This window comes from Euphorbia lathyris, chromosome 3 (assembly GCF_963576675.1).
Source record: "Euphorbia lathyris chromosome 3, ddEupLath1.1, whole genome shotgun sequence".
NCBI classification, from domain to species: Eukaryota; Viridiplantae; Streptophyta; class Magnoliopsida; order Malpighiales; family Euphorbiaceae; genus Euphorbia; species Euphorbia lathyris.
The window spans coordinates 36,901,184-36,920,543 of record NC_088912.1 but is presented as its reverse complement, the minus strand read 5'-3'; the positions used below and the strand labels follow the sequence as shown (position 1 = coordinate 36,920,543).

General features: G+C 34.0%; 1 pseudogene; it reads right to left on the bottom strand.

Moving 5' to 3' along the window:
- Positions 1–18,863: 18,863 nt before the first annotated feature.
- Positions 18,864–18,982, bottom strand: LOC136225310 (5S ribosomal RNA; annotated as a pseudogene).
- Positions 18,983–19,360: the final 378 nt, after the last annotated feature.

Below are 19,360 nucleotides of genomic sequence, written 5' to 3'. Positions count from 1 at the left end.
GTCAAACAGATGGAGAAGCTGATCAGGTGGAGCTGTTAAATGGAAGAAGCTGGAGGAGAAACAGAGAACTAGTGAGAGAAAATGGGAAATTGGGTTGGGTTCACTTCTAACTAACTGCAAAGTGGCTATTCTGTCATTTTACTTAAAAGGGTTGGAACCATCCTACTCAGGAGTCGCGCTGACTACTAGGAGGGGCTCAGGATTCAAAATGCTTCCACCTCTACACATAATACTACACATAAGACATACACACCACAAGTCCCACGCACTAACGCCAAACATACATCATAATGACGCATTCCACACAAAAAAAAATGGACAACATAACGACCCATATGCCAAACTATGGCACCCAACAAACGGTATAACGCCACACATGCAAAAATGCGACTACCATTTTGACAGTAGAACGCCACATATGCAAATTTATAACACCAAACAGACGGTATAACTCCACATATGAAAAGTACGACATCAATAAGATGACATAATGCCGCACATGTAAAATTACGATACCATACAGGCGGTGTAATTCCACACATGAAAAATTACGATATTAAACAACATGAATAGACATAATGTGTGTGCAGTTTCAAGGAAAAGAAAACCAATAAATAGTTAGAACATACATCATATACATAAAAAAAAATGTGCTATCCTTCCAACCTTATAACTCCACGTGAAGTGAGATTTCAACTTAACATTATGGAACATCTAGGACCTCTCATGATAAAAGATTGATTAACATATGTTTCATTACACAACCTAAGGGAGATATCTAAATTTAGTACATTGGTTGAGTCGAGTAGATAAAAATACGCTCCAATAGCAAGATATACATACATCTTTTCACTCAAGGATCAAACAATCTGGGCTTGCTATCAAACAGGTGAAGCCACTCATAAGATGCGTGGAATAGCCACGCGTTGTGTGGGTGTGAATCTGAAGTCCCTGACCAAAGTTAGCTAATTCACACGACGTGTAGCCTAAGCTACACGTTGTGTGGAGCATAAAACGACATTCAAGAAGTGCATAAAAGAGAGCCACACGATGTGTGGTGTGAATTTCCATCAGCCTATTTACACATGGTTCGACGATTTTGGACCGCGAGACGCACCGCAATGAGCTAGAACCGAATTAAAGAATAATCACTCCAATCTGATACATCTTTTGCACATGTACAAAATTTCATCCACTACTTACCATATATTAAGCCTTAAATCAATCAAAAGTGAGATGAAATGGCACAAATATGGGTCAAAATTAGGCGTTGGGTGATAAAACTAAATAGTGGGCAAAAGATGAGAGAAATTTCAGGGAATTGAGAAACATATTCAGCCAACAAACCATCCCAAAAAAGTATAAATATACCCCAAAGCAAAAAAATTACAAACTCCAACCAACAACCCAAAAATACCTACATCATGTCAAATTTTCCTTAGACTTTAGGCCTTGTTTTTCACGATTCTTAGCTATAATCTCAATTTCCAACGTTGTTTTAGCATCGATTTATTCCTTTAGCAACTTGTTTTCGAGTCCCTTAGGATTGAATTTCAAATCCTAACCCAAAAGTTACCTATTTCTTAGCTAAAAGATCATTAGAATCATTTTTTTTCACATTTCTATAGTTTTTGTCCAGTACTTTTCCGTCTCCATTTTAGGCTCTTTAAAGTATGTTTTTGCTCTCGAGTTCTCATAAACATTCTTTTCTGACTTCCTGAATTTTATTTTAGCATTTTGTTTTGCCTGATTCCGTGTACGAAAACCCGTTTTACAAGCCATTCTTCTGACCCTAAATCATTTTACATATTCTGTTTCAACTTTTATATAATTTGTCCACCTCTTTGTTTCACGTTCGTGAGACTTTCCAATTCATTTATACCCTCGATTTTTACATGCACTCATTCTTGACTTTCTGAACTTGACTTTAGCCTTTTGTTTTACTCAATTCCGTATTCGAAAGCTCCCATACGAGTCATCTAAACTTTAGTCCAAATTTGCCCTAGTATAATTTTTGTCATCTTTCATACTTTAGTGTACAAGCTTCCCTTTTACACATAAAATCGTACAACCTTTTGGTGATCTTCCACTAAAGTGTAAATCTGGTAATAATGACCGGCCAACGCGCTACATCAACATTTTTTATCTTACTCTTTTAAAAAAGGGATAAGTACAAAAAATGCATGTGGTTTACCCATTTTGCAAACGCGAACCTATGGTTTTTTTTTACAAACAAAGGTATGTGTTAAAATTCGTTAGCAAACAGAGGCTAAATTGACTAACGGTGTTAAAATTCAAAGAGAAAAAAGTTAATTTGGTCCTTATATTTATTTATTTCATAAATTAACCCCCCTAATTATCTAATTATCACAAATAAACCCCAAAATCAAAAATCAAAATAAAAAATATCATCTTCTCCATCTCTTTTTAATTTTTTTATTTTCTTTCTTCTTTCTCTCTCTTCTCTCTATCCGTTCTGTTAATTTCTCCCTCTAAAATCAATCGATTGAAGCTCCTCCTCCTCATTTCTTCTCCTTTCTTCTTCCTCCTCTCTTCTCCTTTCTTCTTCAAAAAAAATTCTGAAATTCCCATACGTTCACGCCTGGAAATTCCAGACGTGAACGTTTGGGAATTTCAGATCTTTTCTTAAAAAAAAGAAGAAAGGAGAAGAGAAGAGTAAGAAGAAAGGAGAAGAGAGGAGGAGGAGGAGGAGGAGGAAGAAGAAGAAGAAGAAGAAGAAGAAGAAGAAGAAGAAGAAGAAGAAGAAGAAGAAGAAGAAGAAGAAGAAGAAGAAGAAATGAGGAGGAGCTTCAATCGATTGATTTTAGAGGGAGAAATTAACAGAGCGGAGAGAGCGAAGAGAAAGAAAGAAGAAAGAAAATAAAAAAAAATTAAAAAGAGATGGAGAAGATGGAAGAAGAAGAAGAAGAAATGAGGAGGAGGAGCTTCAATCGATTGATTTTAGAGGGAGAAATTAACAGAGCGGAGAGAGAGAAGAGAGAGAAAAAAGAAGGAAAATAAAAAATTAAAAAGAGATGGAGAATATGATATTTTTTATTTTTATTTTTGATTTTGGGGTTTATTTATGATAATTAGAAAATTAGGGGGGTTAATTTATGAAATAAATAAATATAAGGACCAAATTAACTTTTTTCTCTTTGAATTTTAAAACCGTTAGTCAATTTGTCATCTATTTGCTAACAGCGTTTAACACATACCTCTGTTTGTAAAAAAAACCACAGGTTCGCGTTTACAAAATAGGTAAACCACATGCTTTTTTTTTTGTACTTATCCCATTAAAAAAATGGGACTCACCATTTATGTAATTATTAAAATACTCATATCCCTTATGTAATTACTAAAATATCCTTATCTTGTCTCCTTCCTTCATTTTCCTCTCTCTTTTCTCTTTCTCTCTCAAAGTCCTCTCTCTCTAAGCTCAATTCTCATCAACAATCAATAGTAAAAAAAACTCTATCTTCTTGCTCTCAATATTTTTGTTTCATTGATCTGGTAATGAATTGTTTGACGGATGTAAAATCCTCCCACTTAAACCATCGCCTAGTTACGATTCTTCCACCGTCTCTTCTCCCAGCTGATCAAGAACTCCACAACGTGGAAGAGAAAAACCACCACTAGTTCTTCAAAATCCCCAAATTATGTACATGATGGAAGTCGTTTCGTATCCCCTTTTTGAGTCTCCAATCTCATTCTCGATGAAGAATAAGATAATTCTATTCATGATTGCAAAACAGAAACAACTAATCTGAAATCCTCTTACGCGTCTTCTTTTTTATCAGTGATGTTGAAAAATATTTTACCATTACTCTTCAGTGTCAGCGGGCCTCATTCTGGAAGAAGGCTGCACGATAATAAACAATGATCAATGGCCACAACTCAAAATAAAATATGCATGCACTCCTCTCTCGACCAGGATTATTGTCCTCGATTCGTCCTGTAGTGTTTTCTACACCATACAATTCCCAATTTTTCATGGTAATTGCTTTTTAATTTGTAGTCGTTGTTACTAAAATCATTTCAATGATCATTTTAGTATTTATTTTTTCTTCCAATAAATGTGATTTCATTATAGAGAGGACTTAGAGAGAGAAAGAGAAAGGAAAGGAGGGGGAGGTTGAAGAGAATGAAGGAATGAGACAACACAATGGTATTTTAACAATTGTATAATGGATAAAGGTATTTTAGTAATTATATAAAGAGTGTGTCCCATTTTTTAAATGGGTAAGATAAAAAAATACTGATGTGACGCATTGACTTCGAGTTGACCGATCACAATTACCGTTTTAACATTTTAGTGTGAGGTCACCAAAAAGTTGTTCAATTTTTGTGCAAAATTAAAAATTATACACCAAAATGTGAAAAAAGGCAAAAGTTGTACATCCATATGTAATTTATCCCATATTTATCTCAATGACCAAATGAATGATGTAAAGAATTATTATTATTGTTGTTATTTAATATATTTTTGGAGAAAAATATTTATATTTTTGTTAGATGAAAGAAGAATTACAATAAGCAAAATATAAGAAATAAAACTTCACAAAGAGTAAAGAAAATCATAAAAGGTATAAAAAACATCAAACAACAATATAACATATACTTTCCGTAAATTCAAATATGTAAAAAAGCATATGCAATCCAGATTTTATCTTTTAGGTCATTCCGAAAATTCGAATTTAAATCATTTTTGTTGCAATCATGTAAATTTATTTATATAAACTGTTTTTGCTCTTACTAAACCGAGAAAGGTATAAATGGCAGAATAATAGAGAGTAAATATGATTTAGATGAATAAAGAAAATCTGATAAAATATAGGGTAAATTTCAAATAAAACCCTTGTGGTTTCACTAATTTTCAGATAAAGGACTGTGGTTTACTTTTTGTCAAAACGAGGATTGAGGTTTCACACTTGTTTTAATGCTATTAAAACCATCTTTAACGACCTGAAAATGAAAATTTTCAAGAATTAAAGTTGTTCAATGTCATATTTTCTATGGAACTACATTTTCGATTTTCGAAAATCATCTTTTTTGGAACTTTCTCTCTCTAAACATTAACTTTCTCCCTCTTTACCAAACATAATCTAAATAATCTCAAAATAAAAAAGTTGAAGAATTAAAGTTGCTTATAATATTAGTAGTTCTTAAAATATATTATTTTTGAAGTCGTCAATGGTGATTTTAATAGTATCAATCGAAAAAGTCATTATTTTGCTAAAGTTGAAAACCTGAATCCTCGTTTTGACAAAAAGTAAACCATAATCCTTTATCTGAAAATTAGTAAAACCACGTGGATTTTATTTGAAATTTACCCAAAAATATACTATTAAAAAAATAAAGAAATATGATAAAATATATTTTTTTTTAATGTTAAAATACGGAAGGACAAGCGGAAAGAAGATAGTAGTAGTACCAACCAACCAACAGAAAACTGCTCAATCTGTTTGGTAAGCCCGTTCCATAAATGCGGAGGAACGTGATTCACACGCGAGCGGAGGGAGGGAGAGTGGGGGAAAAAGACAAGATAGTAGAAGAAGTGATGGTATCGGGTGGCCTGCGCCTTTGGCGCTGCTTCATAGGCCCCACCACATACATTCCTCCCTCGATTTCCCCGACCTTAATAGCTCTAAAACATCTTCATATTTACTAAAATACCCTTTTCCTTTCCTTTTGTATACTATATAGTGATTGATTACTGACATCTGCAGTGCACGAGCATTTACAAAGCTGTTCCCTCCCTCCCTTTTTACCCTTCCTATGCCCTCCATACTTTTCTTTCTTCCTCCATTATCTAAGGGCATTTCCTGTCATTTTTCTCTATAACACACTAAAATTATTTGCCTTTTCGTTTTTTTTTTCAAAATAGTATAATGGCTAATTTTACTTTTTAATCTCTAAGTTTGATTTTTTTATATTTTGACCAAGATATTTGTGAAGGACAATTCAAAACTGAAAAATTAAAATGGTTTGACTCGTCTGCAATTGCACTGCAAGCATTTATAAATCTTAAATGAAAAACTTATGATTGTTAAAATGGAATCCATTTAAAAAATCGGAAAAAAAAGATTTAGACATCGTTTTGCCGTGTGGATTTAATAAAAAACTAAAGATACAAAAGAGTTAAACACGTTTAATTTCTATTGGATTGTCTAGTAGAGAAGTCTAAACGGGCGGGGTTTGGAGCCTCTTGGAGGCGTCGACCCCCTAACCCATGTACTGGTCATTCTTTTAAACCGTATAAATTATAAAATAGTAATATCTATATATAATTTCAATGGTTAAAAAAATCAATATAAATTTTAATTAAAATAGAAAAATGAGTGATTTTAAAGAAGAAATAAGGAAAAAATAACTATCACATACGTAGAATACAAAAAGAAGATATTTAATAAATATGATATATGTAAAATAAGTTTTTTAAGAGGAAAATATAACCAAAGATCTAATATAATTAAGGGTTGAGTCCTAAGAGGAAGGTTAGATAAAGTAAAGGAATTCTTAACTAACACATGTACAATTCTATTAGGGCAATGAAGAATAAACCAAAAACTAAAACCAAAAACTAAAACCTGACTAACACCTAGCAACTTTTCGATAATTGTCCATAATTCCTCCAAACTCTGAAATATCTCGAGCCTTAAAGAAGAAGCTATCCACTAATCCTTTTGCATCCATATCAATGCTTATCTCAACTCATTCGTCACCGCTAAAAGAGCAAGCCACTTACCAAGTATAATTTACAATTTATAGGCAATAACTCTCCCCAATGAATCTCGACACACAAAATCCAACCTACTCTCCACCCCATTGAATCAATGGCCGCATCTATATTTACCTTCACCCTTCCCACAACTTGTAATGACCAACATTTACAACAAATAGATTTTCCACTTTCACTCGCAGAGTGCAACTGCTTTGATAATAATGCAAGAACTGCATACTTTGTGAAATAACAATTTTGGCAAAGACCAGTTTTCCATTCCAATATATATTGTTTTATAGCAACCACACGTTCCACAAAATCATGCACAACTTCTCTTGAGACCTAGTCGAGTCAGCCTTTCAGATACAAACATAAAACTATGAAGAGAAGTTGTTAGCGTCAGTCGATCCAAGCTCAAGGGCCACCTCTTTCCAGCAGTCCGAGGTGTAATTGCAATTCAGAAAAATATACCCTAGTGTCCCCGCAAGTGGCACAACTATTATTAACATTAATCTATTTTAAGAATAATTGTTCACGATTTAAATCGTTTAACGCTCCCTATTGTCCCCGGTTCATAGTGTAGCATCATGATAGAAGGCCAAAGTAACAAGCAACTCTAAGAAATGACGACGAGAGCGGAAAAAACTGAATCTCACATTGAAAATAAAGAGAATGTCATTGCAGTTTATCAGTAAGATGAATTTCTATTACATTACATGTAAACCCGTTTTAAAACCGTGAAACTCAATATGTTGAATGTACGCCAAAACGGATATCTACATAGTATTAAATCAGACTGGTACCTTAACACAATAATAATTTAAATTAAGTAATTTAACACCAATTAATAATTTACACGAGATAAACACCACCCAATGACATGAATTTCCACCACTAGTTCCAATCTAATAATTTAGAGGAAAAGAATGGAGACACATTTTGTGGAGTGTTGTTGTTTATTTTTTATCGCCCGCGTTTGTAGTACTCTTTCTCATATGTCTTTGTCCGTCTTCCAAACCCCAATGCTTTTATTTCATACAATGACCTCACTTTCCCCTATTTTTGCTTCTTTTGTTACTTACTTATGTTGTCCCCATTTCATTTTATTTTTAAAACTAAATATCTGGAGACTTCATATTCGGATTATGATGTAAGAGATATCATTACTTGTCCCTTTTAATGTATTTGTAGTTTAAGTCACCCATAAACTCAAAGTATATGCAGAAATACTCATTTTGGCCCAATTAATTTAACTTTGTTTGCTTAATTAATTTCCTCCAAAATGAGTTTTTATTCTTTGATTTCACATTTTTCAAATTACATTAATCCAGAAGTAATATATTATTATAATAAAAAATTGACACCTACCGAAAATTCACCTATTATATATATATATATAATAATAAGGAAGTGGAACTTTAGAACGGCTGCGACTCTTCTTCTATTATGAGAATGGTTCATGGGGACATTTTAACGATCAAGTTCATCATTACAAAGAGATGAATATAATTTAAGAGAGAGAATGAGTTCCAACTTCCACCCCATTACCGATAATATTGATTTACTTTTTATAGAGGTATGTTTGTTCGTGATTTTTCATGAGCTTAGTTTAGAGATGGGCTTGTTGGGCTTTGACCCACATTATTCATCAATTAGTCTCCCTCTTTTTTGTATTAATGGGAGAGCCGAACCATTGCATGTGAATGTATGGAGAATGTCATGCCTTTGGTGCCCCGCTTGTTTTATTGAAACGAGGGATATGAATGTTTTCGTGCACCAGTCAAATTGTTTATAGTTTCTCAATACCTGTTAAGTTGTTGGTAGTTGTCTGAACTTTAAGAGGCGTGTGTTGAATAGGTGCATACGTCACTAAGAGTTACTATGAAATGACATTACTTTATGGACACATGACGACCCCATAGAGAGTGTTTCTTTACTGCTTGGTGACCTTTGGGTGGTCATATATGGACCATAAATAAGAATGTTTTGATGTTGCAATAAATTTTTGCTAACCTTGTTTCTCTCCTACTTTAAAAAAAAGGTTTTGTTTAAGAGAAAGTCGCGTCGTTTGTCTGTGCTACGCTTATGGAGAGGCCATACTTTTCTTTACCGCTAGTTGTTCATTGCCTATGTGAAAGCTCAATTTCCTTCCGTTTCTTGTTTTAAGGGGTTTTTCTTGGTTTTTTTTTTTTTTTGCGTTTTGAGGCATTCTTTCAGTTTACTTGAGGTAGTAGGCCATCGAGTATGTCTGGTGAGATAAGTTGGGGGAAATCGATGGGATTATCTGGGGTAGTACTTAAGGACCCAAATTTGGTGCATACTAGTCGAGTGAGGCAACATAAATGTAAAGCAGTGGTGATCGAGGGTGAGTGTGGTATTGAGGGGGGTGGAGCAAAGAGATGAAGTGGTAAACCACACGTAAGGAAACCGTCAATAGTTAAGCGGGCAGGGCGGAACCAGGGGGAGTTGGGGGGCTCCAGTCCCGGCCGTCCGTCCGAGAATTGAGAATTTTTTTTTTTTAAGTAATGGTGTCTCGTACTATTTTGGAGAAAATTATATTGATTCTATGTAGTATTATATCAATGTTTAAAGGTAGATGAGATGGTTAAGAATTTTTGCTTTTATTTGAGAGGTCTTGTGTTCGATTCCCTTCAACCTCATTTTCTTTTAAAAAGTTTTTATTTTTAAATAGGGCTTTTTTTTTTCATAACACTTTTGAATTCATTTTTAATGTCTTTATCATTAAAAAATAAACATATTTAATATTCAATTAGTTCAATGCTAGTTTCTAAAAAAAATGATACTCCCTCCGTTTCATATTACATGTCTTTTTACAGAATTGTATAGAAATTAAGGATATTGGAAAAAAGATGTTGTTATCCCTTATTTATTGATTCCAATATTTATTTATTCTATAATAAGTATATTATTCTAATTAATTTCCGTAAACTCGCATTTTATAGCAGAAAAAAAAGACGACTTAACGTGTACTGATCATATAAAATGACATGTAATATGAAACAAAAAAAAAATCTCTAGAAAGACATGTAATATGAAACAGAGGTAGTAACATTTTTACAGTTTTAATGCGTTGGAGGCTAAAAAAATTTTGCCCAGCCCTAACGGGCTAGACTTTGAAATTTTTTTTATTGATATGTTTGAGCCCCGGGTCATTCGGAGTCCTGGTTCCGCCACTATAAGCGGGTGTCATTTCTACCTCGATCTGCATCTGGAGTTAGACCGGGAAACCTTATGATGGAAGTAAGCGTGCCGACTGAGTTGCTATGAGACGGTGCAACACTAATGGATTTATACGGGACGATGTGAAAGAAGATTTAGCCGCATTGGGCCGACATGCCGAGTTTAGATGGTGCCAGATTTGAACTGATGGAGAGGCGGAAGGCGTCAGAGTCCAAAAGTCCAGAGGAGGCATGGACTATTATAATGCGAAAGGGTTTAGCGGGCATATAATTTCCTATCAGATTGGGCAGCCATATGAGTTGACTGCTTTGCTAGAGGATGCAAAAACGAATGATTGTGTGTTACAGAGAGAGATATCGTATACGAGGAGCATTTCAAAGCCGTTAAGAGGTTTCCATTTCTCTCGTTCTTTATTGATGTATTGAGAGAGTTTGATTTATGCTCGTGGCAGATTCACTTCAACGGGTGGATGATGATGGTGGGCTTCTACTCTCTTTGTCAAGGGACTGGGTTCAGGGCCACCAGACTGGTGTTTCGTAGAATTTTTTAAGCCTTCGAAGAGGGAGAGGTCGCAACATGTGCCTTTCTCACACCCAAAGTTCAATTTAATCAGTGGTCTATTTGATAAGCTGTCGGAGTGGAGGCTTAGATATTTTAAAGTGTATATCGCAGATTGAGAGTTCCCTCATCGAGTGAACTAGAATCCTTTAGCAATGAATCCTGGTATGTGGTTGACTGATAAAGATAAGATGAAGAATGATTTGGTAACCTATCTCTAAGGCATCCCCTCGAATCTGAAAAAAGATGTGATAATGTTGATTAAGAACTTTATATTGGTCGGTTGGCATATATGGAATCAATGGCGTCTAGCCCTTCTGAAGGGATGAATGATTAAAAGCTTGGAGAAATGGATGCCTGCCCATAACTTTATAATCGGAGACATGGAGAAACTAGAATCTGTTACTGTGAATGTGGCCATTCATGGTGAGCTGTCCGAAAGGAGGCCTCAACTATTTATTTTTGTCTTTTTATTCTGACTTTTTATGCTGCGTGATGCTAATGTACTCTTGTTTGTTTTGTATTTAATGGAGATGAGCTCTAAGGGATGTTCGCTCGATTTTGAGGACCTCAAATACGAGAGAGAAAATTGATGCAAGTAGATTAGGCATTAATTCTAGAGGCAGCGCATAGTGCTGGATTTATGGTTCTAAAGCAAGTGGTGTGATAAGTGCATAATTCAACAATAAATAACCCCGCTTTTGTGCTTTATTATTGTCGTGTTTTGTTATTTTTGCGGGTTTTATTGTTTGTTTTTGGTATTTTCACCTCTACAGGCCAATGATGGCAAAAGGGAGATGAATTGGGCTTAATTTGGGCCAAGCTGATGTCGGGTCGTGATCCGGAGCTGATCGGGCAAATATTGGTCTGAGTCAGAGTTAGTCTTGCACAAGACTAAGGCAGTTACGGGCTGACAGTTTCCTGCTTCGAATAGAATTGCTTTCCTGATCCAGATTGGACGAAAAGAGAACAGGATTTTCAGCTAAAGCACGAATTTGTAGGAGACAAATGAGGAGGCAATTAATTTCAAATTTGAAAGAAGATTCTGAAGCAATTGAAAGGGATTTAGTTCCCTATTTTGAGGAGCCGTAATTGACATAAGAACGGCAGATTTTCCAAGTCCAGGACATCAGTTTTTTACATTTATTTTTCCAGCAGAAAAACACATACATTCCATGGCTATTGATAGCTAATTTCTTAATTTCGGTTAAGGGTTAATTCAAGGGATTTTTCTTCGTTATCGTGAGATCGTTGTATTTCACTTTTCTCAATTTATTAAACCGTTTATTTGTTCATCGTGTTTAGAGAATTATTCTCAATTGATTGTTTGTTCTATGAATGATAACTGCAGGTTGTTTGTCGAATCGAATAATCATATGGCTGATTTGGTTTATTAGAGTTTCACCTAAGATAGCCAAATAAAGTAGCTATTGACTATTTAAATCAAGCTGGCTTCATATTTGGAAGAACGGACTCGAGTCGGACAAACCTGAGTTCGTCTTCCACGTGACATTAATACGAATCTAGTTGGGTTTATCTGAGCCAAATGAACAGATAAGTTAGTCCAAAATCGCCGACGCTGAGAGACGATTAACTAAGATCAGGTTCTTCTAATTCTTAAGCTGTCAATAAATTAAATCTTAGGCGCTGAGATAGGATTGTTTATTGATTAGGAACAAGTTATTTGCCATGCTTAACTAGTTCACTATTAAGGAAGAACACGCCAAACTGACCCGATGAATACATGAGAATACAATTTTATCTGTCAATGATCGCTAACGTATGAATTATCCTGTGATTCCCCTTGACCGAATTCATCAAAATATTATTCACAAACCTTCTTTAATTTCTGTTTTGTTCTTCTTATGATTTTTGACTTGTTACATTTAAATTTAATAAACTTCACAATTCCAAACCCCCCATTTAATTATTTTGTTAGGTCATTAGAAGTTTTAAATCAATATTATTCCCTTGGGTTCGACCTCTACTTGCTCTATTACAAATTATTCGTTTAGGGAAAGTTGGGATTATTTTTGGTGGAATCGGCACCCATCATGGTGCCTAATCGGATCCCTATAGTACAGAGGCTCATAGTAGGGGCAATATCCTTCATGAAGAGTTTACCATGATAGTTGTATGTTGCTTAGGTTTTTATTTATTATGATAGGCCTTTCTGGGATGTATTTTGTGTAATCTTTATTCCAAAAAAAGTTAAATGAAATTTCAACTTGTTCTTGGATTTGTCTGAAGTTGCATAGATCTCATGGATGTGTTGCTATTTTGTTATGTTATTTTAATATGACATGATTTGACTATCGACTATTAACCCTGGCATATCCTTGTATTACTGCAAGGAGAATGATGGGAATTTTGACCTTTGTTCCTCTAAAAAGAGAAGATTTGTGAGAATCTCTCTTGATGGGATATGGGAATTCCCTTTCCTTGATTTTGTAGTATAAAATGAGGGTGTTTGGTAGGATGAAGTCTCCCTTAAGGCCCTTAGGTCAGAATTGGGATTTATAATCTATGATTGTTGCTTAGAGAAGAGGATGTCTTTGATGGATGTGACCAAGGCGATGAAAGTTGTGTCTATGCAGCAAGCGAATTCAGAAATGCCTCACCTTTATGTTTATCGACTTCCTGGGTCCCTAGAGAGAGTTATAGAGTCTATAGGTGGTAGGCCTAACTATGGGACCATTCTGCCTAGTGGGCCTAATAACCAAGTGGTTTGGGGTTATCAAAGTCTGATCGCTGGGGGGGGGGGGGGGTTCACAGACTGATTCTTGTGAGGTGGTTGCCACCTATTAGTCTACTATTGAGAAAACGTCCAGATCTTGTAGTGTTATCCAAAGGAGTGGAAGCTATCATACAAAAAGGTGGAAGGATTAATGCAGCCACACCCGACATAGGTGAAGAAACTGCTGCAAGATGAGGAGGCCCGGGTAGTAAGACTTTTTTTAGGTTGAAAACTGGCAAATCGCAGGGTTGGGTGACATGCATCTCCGTCTAACCCTAGTGGGCCGACGTATGTTGATCCTGAGATGTTGCACAATGCTGTTTTTAGAGAATTTCACCAGTAAGTTTTGATTGACATTATTCCTCCTGACATGGAGCACCCTATTACTGATGAGGGAAAGGACTACCTATATCATGGTCAAAATAGGCACAATATGGATGAGAGCAAGGGCTGAGGGATATGTATCAGTTGTTAATGGATGATGTGGTAATTCCATATCGGGATTGGTTCGTTGGCGGGGCGTGAATTTGTGGCTAGTTTTTGCTTGTAATAGTGTAGTTATAGCTTTCTGTAATTGTATGTCGTATGGAAAAAACTGCTTTAATTTTCTTTGATTACTGTTGAATGTTGGGTTGGGTTTATCAAAGGAAAGCTTATTCATCGCTGTGTGATAGCTATTTATGAAGTGTTGTGATATTTGATTGATAACACGTGGCATTATAATGCCATCACAGTTAGAGGTGGAGGAAAGATTCTTATGCTCTCATGTGGAGAGTCTGAATGTTTGCCTTGCTGAAAATTTTGTGAATTTGAGCGAGGGCTTTGGGAGGAGTTAGCATGGGTTGGACCATCCCCTTTGGACGATGGGAGCGATGCGACAACGTGCTTTGCTCAAACGCATGACTTTTGGTTTAGTGGCGATTTACGGGGATGTAACCGTCACGCTCTCATGAGGAGAGAAAAAGAGGTCACTGACGCGTCGATAAATTATGGTGTACTGCTTGTCAGTTTATTAATAATGGATAGCATATTTTAATAAAGGGTGCGTTGGAGTGCAGTTTAACAACGGCTGAGTGTTTATACATTCTAAGAGTTATTTAGTAGCTCCCTAGTTAGGTATGCTAGTTCATAGGCTCCATTATGTATGTCTACTATAACAATGTATATGCCTTCTCGCTTCTAGTAACTTGCCTTTTCTATTGGGGATTGAGATGTTGTGGCATCTTGCAATACCAAATCTCCCACTTTGAAACGGTGCAATTAGAGTCATTGGTCACGATACCGGGCTATTATTTGTTTCATGTCATGATGGTTAGGAGCGTGTTAATTCGCTCCTCTTCCAACTAGTCATTGGCGTCTATGAGGGCTTCCTCGTTCGACACTAGTTTAAAAGTATGCACTATGGATGACTTATGCGGGAGCCATTGCTTCGGCTCCGTATATGAGGAAGAAAGAAGTTTTTCCTGTTGCCGTGTGTGGAGTGGTGCGGTAAGACCAAAGAACCATGGTAGGTGGTCTACCTAGGAGAGTCCTCAATCATAAAGTTGCCTTTAGTCCGTATAGAATAATGCGATTGGTGACCTCAGTTAGTTCGTTGCTATGAGGGTGGGGTATCAATGTGAATCGATGCTTGATGCCCCATTCATGACAGAAATCTTCAAACGAGACATAATCAAATTGCCTTCTGTTATCGGTGATGAACGACCGGGGTATCCCCAAAAAAGCTGGGGATGTTCTTTTGTAAGAAAGAGATGTTGTTTTTAGTAATTTTGGCGATTGATTCAGCCTCTGTCCATTTGGTGAAGTGATCGATGACAACTATCATGAAACGTTGTTGTCGGGGTGCTAACAGGAAAGGATCCAAAATGTCTATCCCCTAGACAGTGGAAGGACATGGGGTAATGATGCCTTTGAATGCGAAATCGATGAAATGGTAAGTGCAAGAATGCATTTGACAAGCCTGTCAGGTTTTGACCAAAGTTTCTACGTCCTTGTCAATGGAGGTCGGTATAATCCTTGGAGTCTGGAGATAAAATAGGGATTCCCATAAGCGAGAATGGAGACAAAAAGTTTCCCGTTTAGGTTTTGAGATTAGTAATGGAGATTCCAGATAGATTGAGGATGAAGATACAGTAATCTGCTAGAGTTTTTTTTTTTACAGGTTAAATTAATCTTATAATTAAGTTAAAATTTGGAGTATATATCCGAAAGAATATATTATCCTGAAAACTAATTGAAAGAAAAGAAAAGGGAAAATTGAAATGATAGAAATAATGATGTAGTAACTTGGATGGGACCTTAGGAAATGAATCCTCCAATTTGGCCTATTGAAGTAGCTTTTTTGATTTTGTTTTTATATAATTAAAATTATCAAACATGCACAAAATTAGGAGAGCCCATTGCCTTTATATAGTCTATAAGCAATAGACAAAGTGGGGCCATTGTAGGGGACAAATGGTATCTCATAATTACTATCTTTCCTTTAACAAAGTTGTTTGCTACCAAAACATGTAATAGTCAAGTTTCCATCATTCTTTATAGATAACCCTCCCTCTCTAAACATAATCATATCTTTCAGATTTTAAGGTTTTTTTTGCCCAATATTTGTCTTTTAATCAGGATTAATCATCAATGTATTAATCACCTCTAACATATAAAATGATGCAATTTTACTTTTAATATTATCAGACAAGATCAATTTTACCTCTAATATTATCAAGAATGTTAAATTTACCCATACCTTATAAAAAAAATTAATCAGTCTATTTTATTGTTATTTAACTCATTATTTAATTATCATATCAAATCTTTTAAAATATCAATTATGTCTAATTTTTTTAATAATACGGTTACAAACACTCTGTTGAAGTGACAATATATAAGTTTGACAAATACAAGTTAATCACACAAAAAACTGTATAAAATGCTTATTATGTTATTAAAATAAGTATAAACAACCCATCAAAATACATATAACTGCTTTAGTTTATCTATAAATTTATTTAGAGATACGATGTGATAGTCAAATAATTGTCAAATCAGTTAGTTTAAATTTTTAGTTGTGTACGGAGAAATTGAACTTGTTTGGCAACGTTAGGAGTAAAATTGTACAATTTCATATTTTAGAGGTAAATTTATACTTTTCCAAAAACAATTAAGGACAAATTTGGATCCTATCCATATTTTATGGGTCCTAAGCAAAATAAGATATAAGAACCCTTCAATAAAAAAAAATTATAATTAAAAATTTAAAATAGAAATTTTAGACAATTTAAGATTGAAATATCATATTATTTGGATATAGACAAAAAAATATAGTATTATTCATCTCTAATGCAAAAATGCTTGGAAGGGTCTTTGATGACATGAATGATGCTTACAAGAGTGACTTGTATTGGAGCAACAATGGTTGCTTAAATGATTATAACAATGTTGATAATTTTTGGTATCCTTTAACACTCTTACTTTTTTTTAATATAAAAAATGATTTAATTGCCTATTATTGGTGGATTTTTATGATAATATTTATTATTAAAATAAATTATATATAAAATAATGATTTGTGAGATCATATTGGTAACTTTTAGAGTTGCTTAGGAGATTTTGTTTTAAAAGTTAACAAAGGTGATGTGGATAAGAGAGAAAATAAAATAATATATTTTGAAATTATGCGTTAAGTTTTGACAACTTTGAAAGGTGTACGCATTGTAGATACTCTTATAAGAATAACTTTTACTCTCCCTCTCTCTATATGTAGTAAAACAAATTAGGCTCCTTTTAGCCATATATATACCCTAGACGTCGTATTCCTAACTTATACGCAGAAACGAATCTAGAAGGGTTTTTAGGGGGTTTTGAGTACTAACTGGTTGTCATAAAACGCTAAAAATTATATGAAATTGTGTATATAATTTTAATTTTTATGTAAAAATACCAAAAATATCAATTTAACATCCATAAATCATAAAAGAAAGTGAATCCTACTCCGTCACTTCCTATACGCAAGACCGAGGTATATTGAGTTTGCTTTAAGACTTATTTTATCCAAATTGATACATGTCTGCACGAGGAAATGTCACAAAACTACTAATCATATTTGGACACTAAATTTTAATAACTAAGTTAAATTGTTTTTTTGGTAGGAAAGGGAAAGAAAAAGACAAATAAAAACAAAAAAAACAGTCTAATCCGGGATTAGCCTAGGAAAGCTAACTACCACCACCAGGGGCGAATCTAGGATTTCTCCCCCATGGGGGCAAACAATACGACTAAAATATTTTTTATCCAAAAAATAATAATTATAGAAAACCAGAGATCAAAGCTCAAGTTCAAGTAAAATAGTAGCAGAAATATCAAATTAAAATTCAAGTAGGAGCAAAAAAATACCAAAGCAGAGAGGCAAAGATCAGAGATAGAGTGTTGGACCAACGATCCAATTACGGAGGGATTGACTGCCGATTTTGATTTAATCTTACTTAGGATTAGAGATTTCAATTTAGGCTTAAGAAGAAAGAGGAATTGATGAAGAAGAACTAAAGAGATTAAAGAGAGTAAGAGAGACCGATGGTTTGTTTTAGGACCTATTTAGTTTTACATTTAAATATTTACTTTTTATTTTTTTTTATTTTTGTTGTAAATAAAACAACATAGTTCTAATTAAATAAAACGACGTTGTTTTGCTTTAAAACAGAATTAAAAAAATAAAATTTAAAATCATTCTTCATCCTCGATTATAAAACCAGTAAACCCTAAATCTTCATTGACGAATGGGGGCAAAGCTCTAAAACTTCAAAATTAATATCTAGGTTTTGAAAAAAAATACAAATGTCAGTCGGGCAACTGCCCCCAGTGCCCCCATGCTGGATTCTCCCCTGCCCACCACATCATCCAAAAGAAGAGAAGACATGAACTCAGGAGATGAAGAGAAGGTTGAGACTCCCAACATCCTCACTTGGCCCTCAGCCGCAAGACAATTTAATTTTAGATTAAATTAATCCAACTAACACAACAATCCTTAATTTATTACTATTATGCTATTTAGGCGATTTAAATAGCTAAATAGTAATTTTCTTATAGAAATGTTATGACTGAACCCCAAAAGTTATTAATTCTTCCATGACCATAATATAATATATTTGTTTAAAAAGTGAGTACATTTTTTTATAGTTCTTGCCGATGAAGATATTGAGCTTGTTAATTTAAAATAATTTCAGTGATTGGATCCTCAAAGAATACAAGGATACCAAATTAATTAATAATAATAATAATAATAATAATAATAATAATAATAATAATAATAATAATAATAATAATAATAATAATAATAATAATAATAATAATAATAATAATAATAATAATAATAAAAAAAAGTGTTTCAAAAAAAAATAAAAAAAATAATAATAATATGCAAGAAGCACACCATTATTAGAAAAAAAAAACATTCCATAAAAAGGAAAAAGTATTCCAGCTCCTAATCTTTTCAACTGTACACATTATACACTTATCTTTCATATATATTGAGTTTTTAATTAATTATAATTACATATATTAAGCAGTAATTAATCAAATTCGAAGTAAAATAGTGTGAGCCATATTAAACTAATAATATTAATTTTTTTGATGAATAAAAATTAAAAAGTTTGGGGGGTGCAACACGAGGACTTTCCACGAGGTCATCAATCTTAATACTACTCTCGTCCAAACACGTTTAATTTCGGAGTTCTGATGAAATTCGGTACGTTAGTGCTGGTACGATCGCATCCATGTAATATTAATTTTTAACTAATCATCGAAGAATCGATTATCTATCTCTTACATCCACATTAGATACGTAAAATATCTTTTTATACGCTTAAAAAAAAACTGTCATGTTAAATAAAGATGATATAATCATGTAGGGGTATTTGATTGTTCATTTTCATGCTCTTGTTTTCTTTTTATTTCAAAAGGGAGAGTTTTAAGTGTTTGATTAGTGACATCTTGTTTACCTTTTAAGTTTGAAAAGTGACCTTTTACAAAAAATAGAGAATCTCTGTTTTTCGGAAAAACAATTTTTTTTAATAGCAAACAATAAACCGTAACAACAAACAATAATAACAACAGTAAACAATAGGTAAAACAAATGGGCTCGTACTTTTCTA